Raw genomic sequence first — 7798 nt, 5'->3', positions numbered from 1 at the left:
CAGACAATGGATGACTCAGTAAACAGTTCTGCATACACAGATGATCATCTATTCCAGTACTCAGCCATGGCACACTCAGAGGAAGAAACACCAGGTGCCAAAAGCAGTTGCATTCTACTAAGGATAAAATATGTCTACAAGGATGTTGCTGTACTGGTGGCTTTACAGACTTTATCTGACATCTTTGGATGAATTGCTCAGAGCAGACGCCAATGGCTGTGTTAGATTGAGCCTGAGGTGGCAGTATGAGGACGATTGGATGCCTGTCTTTCCCACACTGCATGGCAATCATTTCTCAAGATGGCAAAGTGAGTGTAGAAAATTCATTAACTGATAAAAGTCCCAGTTCAGGGCTTGCTGCAGGCGAATGCAATAACATTGGCTCTTGTAGGAAACTGGACCAACTTCAAGAACCCAGCAGGAGGCAATATTCCATCCTTGGAATGTATGCAGTGTTTACCAGCCAGGATGTCCAGATCCACTTGGTGAAGGATTCCCTTTCCCCTCCCGTGCAAATCTGTCCTTTGACTGAGGTGATAGTTGTGTATACCACCTGAGCTGAAATCTACCCTGGATCCAGTCTTCCAATGATCAGAGATTGACTGAAGTCTCCATTCCCAACTCTCCGTTCGTATCTCCTCACTGCCTCATGAGGCTGTCTCTTCCCTTGCTCTGTGACATATCAGTCCCTAGGTTGTGGAGACCCCAAGCCCCAAGATCCAACTTTGAGGTTACTTAGGGCCGTAGCATGCTAAAAACTAGCATGTTGAGAAGAGCCCCACGAGATGTGTGATTGGAAGCATACAGGTTAAGAGAGGAGCATATGACCCAACTCCTCACTTCCTATCGACACAACGGTGATTTATCACCAAGCCTGGCTTACTGCAAGACACTTAACATTTAAACCTTCATGCATATTTGTTGTGCAGACACACATGTTCAAATATTGCCCATACTTCCAGGCCCAATTTATGCATCATGCGCCTTAGGGTGACGGCCCTGATAACCCCATCTTTACATCATCTATCTTCCAGTTCTTTAAGGAGTTAGAACCCTAGAGCTGCTGGGAAGCTCCCATAACCTCTGGACGGGTAGTTTTCAAAATGTGGAGTTCAATATCTTTGCTCTTGCCCGTGCCATGGAGATCAAGCAGTGAGCAGGTAGGTATCCAGAGCCATCATCCGTCATCTCGCCCACTGCCGCCCCTGAAATTGTCCTTGTTTCACCTGCTGGGCTTCTAGGGACATTTTTGTTTGAACAAAGGGATTTTTAGGCAAAAATATTGAAAACCAAAGTTCTAAACCAGTGTTTCTTAAAAGAAATCATATAAGTTCATATGAAAAATGAAGATTCCTTGGCTCCCTGCAAAAGACATTCTGATTCAGTAGGTCTAGAACAGGACCCAGAAAACCACCTTGTAGAAAGCTGTCCAGGGGCATTTTACACAGACATTTCAAGGCCTGTGGAACATGCAATTCCTCTTCAATAGAACTTTCTGCCGTGATGGAAACACTCTCTATCTGTGTTGTCCACTACAGTACTCCTTACATGGGCTACTGAGCATTTGAAATGCGGCTAGTATGACTGAGGAATTAAATTTAAAAATTTACTTGATTTTGCCTAATTTAAATTTTAATCGTATGTGGTCAGTGGCTGCCATCTGGATGGTACAATACCAATGTTTTCCCTGTGAAAGAGTCTGCCTGGTAGCATCCTTAATAGGCAGACATTCTTCCTTTTTTATTCAAAGACATCTTTGCCTATGCTGAAACATTTTTGAGTTGGGTAGCATTAATTAATTTGCTTATCTCCATATTTATTATGTATCTGGGAATACATGGTCAAACAAATTAGGGTTCCTTTCTTCAAAACCTCAGAATCTAGTGAGGAAGATTCTAGTGAGGATGATTCTAGTCAGGGAAATCGGAAAGTCCAGTCACGTCAAGGGAAGTAAAGAGATTCTGATCTTGGCAGGCTGGCTTTAATTCATTCTGGATCCTTCATTTTCTAACGTCCATGATGGCTTTATATCAGGTAGGTTTCTGCATCAATAGTCAGAGCCACTGTGGAATTACAGCAGTCGCTTCCTGAATGAGGAGTACCACAGTGATTAAAAGCACAGGCTCTGGAATGAGACAGCATGGATCCTAATCCTTGGTCTGGCCCTGATTAGCTGTGTGCCCTTGGGAAACTTATCAACCTCTCTGTGCCTCAGTTTCCTCATCTGTAAAATGGGGATAATACACTTACCTACCTGCCATTGTTGTGAAGAGTAATTGGGATAAAGCATGTTGAGTGCCTAACCCACCACCTATGCATGGTGAGTGCCGTAAACATTCACGTTTCTATAGCACAGTGATGGAGAGCACGAACTCTGGAGCTCAGTGCCTGGTTCAGAATCCCAGACCTGCCTCTTGCAGCTCTGAGAACTTGGAACATTTACTTCACATCTTTGTGCCTCAGTTTCTCCTCTGTAAAAATGGAATTTTTAAATAGTAGGGATCACATAGGGAGGGTAATATGCATGATTCACTTCCTGGGCCTAGCTCCTGGTAAGTGCTGCATAAGCAGTTAGACTTGTTGTACCCTCACTGCTGATTGCTGGTTTCCTCTCTTTGGTCTACATTTTCCAAGTTATCCTCCCACTTAGCAGCCAGAATGATCTCTGGAAGGCATAAATTTGGCCTTGTCCCTTCTCAGTTCAAAGTCTTTCTCTATCTTCCTGTCACCCTCATATCCTTTCACCTTCTTGTCCAGCCCCACCTCTCACTGGGCTCCCATCTTTTATCCTCCTCCAGGAAAAAAAAAAAGAAAGCAAACCATGTGCTCCAGCCATAGAAAGCCCCAGATGGTGTGATGCCCTCTTGCCTTTACACATGCTGCTCTTCTGTCTGACACAGTCACTCCCTTATCCTCGCCCCTCTTGATGTCTCCCTCTAGTCTTGAAAGCTCAGCCACCACGGCCAGGATGACTGCCTGGACTTCCCCCAACCCAAGCCGGCTCGCTGAGGTTTTCCATGTCCCTCCTCTCACATGACTTTGTGTCTATCTCTATCACAATAATTATCAAATGGAATCATATTTTTGTACCCCCCCACTAGAATGTGAATTCTCTGACTTCCACAACCATATCTTTGGCAATTAGCACATGGTTTCATACTCAGTAGAAGTAACTCAGTAACTGAGAAATGAAGAAAAGGGACTGAGTTCCAGAGAAGAAATGAAGGATGTTTTCACTGAGAACTTCCTCCCTTTTTATCCCTGGGTCAATGATCTTTATTTATCACCAAGGAATTCAGAGATGCTAATTTGACAATCCTTTGAAAAAAATTGTGTGTGGGAAATTATAATTCTACAGGTACAGTCTAGCAATCTATCTGGAGGCTACAAAATGAGTTAATAACACGTAGTTTAAGTCAACATGCCATGCATCCCACTCTGTCTAAGGCCAGAATGGGACATTTATTAAAAACACTGGCAAAGTCTGTCAAAGTGAGACCTTTCATGTCCATAATTCCTACCATCTGTAACATCTTATGTTACATAAGATTCCCAATTACCAGTAGCAGTGTTAATCCATCATCTGTCCTAAATATTTTTAGATGTTCTTTATATACTCTACTTAGCTCCCCGTTCTGTTTTTATAAGTGTATGTTCTTTACTTGCCACAATTCATTTTATGCTGACTTTATCATATCATGGGGCTATCCAAAATCCTTTGGGAATGATTTTTCAGAAGCAGTATAGGGTGTAATAACAATTTATAGTGAAATCAAAGAAAAAATTACAAGTCTCTTAATTAAGGAGAAGCACTCAAGTTTTCCCCTCGCATTATATTATATTACAAACATAATTTCCTACAGGATTAGTATTTCTGCCTAGAAAAGAAGTTACTCTATAAAATCTATGTTATTTTTCATAATAATAGGAAAGACAATATATTTTCAGGAAATTTCTAAAGCTAATGATTTCAGAATACATCTGTTCTATCTCTTCCTAATCAGTACTAGAGAGTTATTTACTCTTCAAGTTCCAGTTTGACATAAAGAAACTCTTAGTCAAATAAATATGAGCAATTACTTATCATTTATTAAATAAGAAGAAGGTATAGAACTGTACCTTTATTTCTTTTGAAATGCTAATACTATCATAAATAGAATTGTCTGCCTTGTGAGGTATTAAGCTTCTCCTTGATACAAATTCAGAAGCAAAGAATGGAAATCATACCCCAAAGAGCCTTAAAAAATAAAACCTTACTCTTGGCACACTTTAAAATGGAGATGATTTTATGTGTAACATACAATATGGGCTCCCACACCAGACCCCCTAGGCCTACCCATGACATCAGTGGCAGCTGTGGTGGGTGGTTCCCACGCGCCTTGTCAGTGGCCTGTCCAGGAGCTGAACTAATGCTCTCTACTTTTCTGTTTCCTTGCTTTCTCTGAAGTCAAGGAAGCTTGCTCAGCCCATGCACCGGTGCAGCCCAGGGGGCTGGCAAAGAGTGGACAAATGTCCCAGCATCCAGCCCTTCAAAGAGAGGATACTTAGGAGTTTTTGACACAGTTCCTTGGAGGGTTTTGAGAGGACTGGGCCCTAGTTGCCCTCAGAATGCATCTGTTCTTAGATCCTCCTCCTTCTCTCTGTTCACTTTCCCCTGCTCCCTGGTTCATCTCCTAAATAAACTGCCTGTGCCTGAGTCCTGGTATCAAGCTCTCCTTTTGGTGGGAATTCAAACTAAGATATTAGGCTACAAAGAAAACCTTGATGAATTCCAAAGTGGTAGCAATAATATAGATCACGTATTCCAAGCATGATACAATAGCACTAACACTAATGACAAAAATTAGAGTGCAAAACTTGACAAAATCCTCAACTCTGTAGATATTTAAACTTCTAAATAACACTTAAATGAATGAAAAATTATACGGAGTATAAAATAGCCTAGTAAAATGATAATGAGGTGCAGCTAAATGTATTATCATAGAAAACTGCATTTTCTGAAAGTTTTTCAATGAACAGAGAAGAAAACACTAAATATTTCACATAAGACATTATAAAAATAAGAAATAAGTTAACAAAAATAAGGAAATTTGACTAAGAAAGTAGGAAATAATGAAGATAAAAATAACTACAGTAGACAATAATTATAACTAACAATTAATGATTAGTTACTATGTACAAGGCCCTTTGTCAAGCTTTTATAATTAACATCACTTTACAGATGATAAAATTGAGACACAAATAAAGTCGCCCAAGATGACACATTTAGTAAGTCATGATACCTGAACGAAAATCCAGGCTGCGGTTTGGATTTAGGGTGGCCCTCTTTCTCTTAAACCATGAACTGCTATCCAATAGCTACTTCTTACAACATACACACATATACATGCATGCATACACGCACACATGCATGAACAGCTAAATCATGTATTTGTCTAGTCAAAGTAAAAAAGAAGGAAGAAAGACACATTCAAAAATATTAATTCCAAAGAAGTAGATATAACCTCAAGTAAAGAGAAAATAATAAAATGTATCCAAAACACCCAATAATAAGAAAACAATCAACACAATAAAAAAAGAAAAAATATGAAGAGACTCTTCCCCAAACAAGATATATTGATGGCAAATAAAGCACGTGTATTATATAGGTATGTGTGTGTGTGTGTGTGTGTGTATACATACTCATTCCCCATCCTCTCCCATGCATATGCATGCACACACACTATTCTGGAAAGATGTTCATTGTATATAGTTTAAATGAAAAATTAGGTTATAAAATTATATGTATATAATGATCCAATTTTCATTAAAATCTTTCCATGTAGACAACAGAAGCAATGCATGAAAAGATGTCAAAATATTAAAAATAGTTTTTTTGAGTGGTGTATTATAGGAAACAGTTATTTTTTTCAAAAAAGATATTTTCCATATATCACTTTATCAAACCCAAAGGCATATATCCCAGGCCAGTGGAGTGGGATCAGTCCTTGAAAGTGCTTTTAGTTGTAGCTCTTCTGCTCCACTGGCTAATCCTCCGTTATCTTATTGGTGTACCAGTCATTCACTGTTGTTGACCCAGGAACCTCATAGATAGTTGAATTTCGCAGGCAAGCAAAGAGAACTCTTCTCCAAATAAGTGCACTTTCCATTGTGAAAGCATATCCCCTTATCTGCCAGCGTGTCTGTATTTTTCCCTCTTGTTGAGAACAATTTCTACTTAGACCAATCATCTTAAACACTATGCCACCTGTTGTGTCTCTGTGTCCATATAATCATGATTGCAGTGGACTAGGACACTGTGATACAGCAAGGTCTGTGGGAGTATATCAATACTGGTCCTCTGAAAGCCTTGGTCTGGCCCAGGCAACTTTCAGCATTTAAGGCTGCTCACCCTTGCCTCTACCATTCCATCCTCAGATTTAGGCTATACCAAGGAGATTCATGATGAACAGTTGTGCCTAGGTCTTATTTTTTCTCTCTTGCCCAAATACATCATTGAATAATAACCCATATCTGAGGCCTGCTTTAGCTTGAAAGTCTTGGAGAAGTGTTCTCATTGGAACTCCCTATCGTACATCCTGGGGAGATTTATCTAGCCGAGAGCAGCAGAGCTAAGGAGAACCAGATACATTGGTGGGAGTGACAGGGATTCAATGGATCCTGGCCTAGAGTACAGCTGTTGTGGCTCATACTTGTTGTTGTGAATGTAGAAAGATGCTCCTTCCTCCAGGGTGACACAGCCATTCCAGGATCATGGGCTTGGATAGTAGAGCAAGAACCAGATTATACCCCTCATCACCATGCTCTATTTCAAATCATACATAGTGGCCCTGGACCAGAGTTTTTGGCCAAGTGAAACTCTAACCAGGAGGCCATCAGGCAGAGCTGCATTTGTGTAAAGCATGAGGTCATCCTGCTTTGAGAAGTGGCATGGCCTGGGCTTCAGCTCTGGATGAGAGGAGGGAATTCTTTTAAACATGTCCTGAGTACATATTGAGTGCCAGGCATTCCACTAGGTGATGTGAATAGGGAGATAAATTAGACACAGGCATTGTCTTCAAGGCATCCATTGTCCAGTGAGAAAGAGATAAATAAACACATAAATGCAAAATACTATGATGAACACCTCTCTCCTGTATATTTTAGGAGGGCGAGGGAGATGGGAACATGAGAACATACAGGAAAGAGTAACTAACTCTGCTTGGGTGAGGCATGGAAAGGTTCAAAGAAGAAGAGATGTTTGAGCAATGCATTAAAGGATAAATAGGATTTCACAAGACAAATGAGGGGAAATAGAGTTTCAGGCAATGGGGTGGTGTTATTAGCAATATATAAATAGCAATATATAAATAAAAAAATAGATGGTATGTCAGAAAACTGTGAATGGTTTTGTGGTATGGGAAAATGGGGATCCACGTTTGATAGAAGATAAGTGAGATGTGAAAATTAAGCAGAGTTTATCTCATAGAAGGCCTTGCATGTTAAGCTATTGGGCCTGTTCCTGACTTAGCAGTGTTTTTGCAGAATGCTAATGTCCATGAGAAATTATAGATGTTCTGTGAAATATAAAAGAGTTCTGTAAGAAATACAATTGAGAATTACTACATATCGTATGCTCTATCCTCCTGTGGAGATTTATAATGAATAAAAAATTCTGTTAGTAAAAAGAATAAGTAAATAAAATAATCTGTTTAACCTTGTTTCACAAGTACTTGAAAATTGAAATTTTTTTTTATGGGACACTAATTAACATCTCCCAGAACATATTTCAGGAAACTTGCCAAGGGCAATAGTATGA

Source organism: Diceros bicornis, chromosome 12 (assembly GCF_020826845.1).
Source record: "Diceros bicornis minor isolate mBicDic1 chromosome 12, mDicBic1.mat.cur, whole genome shotgun sequence".
Classification (NCBI taxonomy): Eukaryota; Metazoa; Chordata; class Mammalia; order Perissodactyla; family Rhinocerotidae; genus Diceros; species Diceros bicornis.
This window is presented reverse-complemented; position numbering follows the sequence as displayed.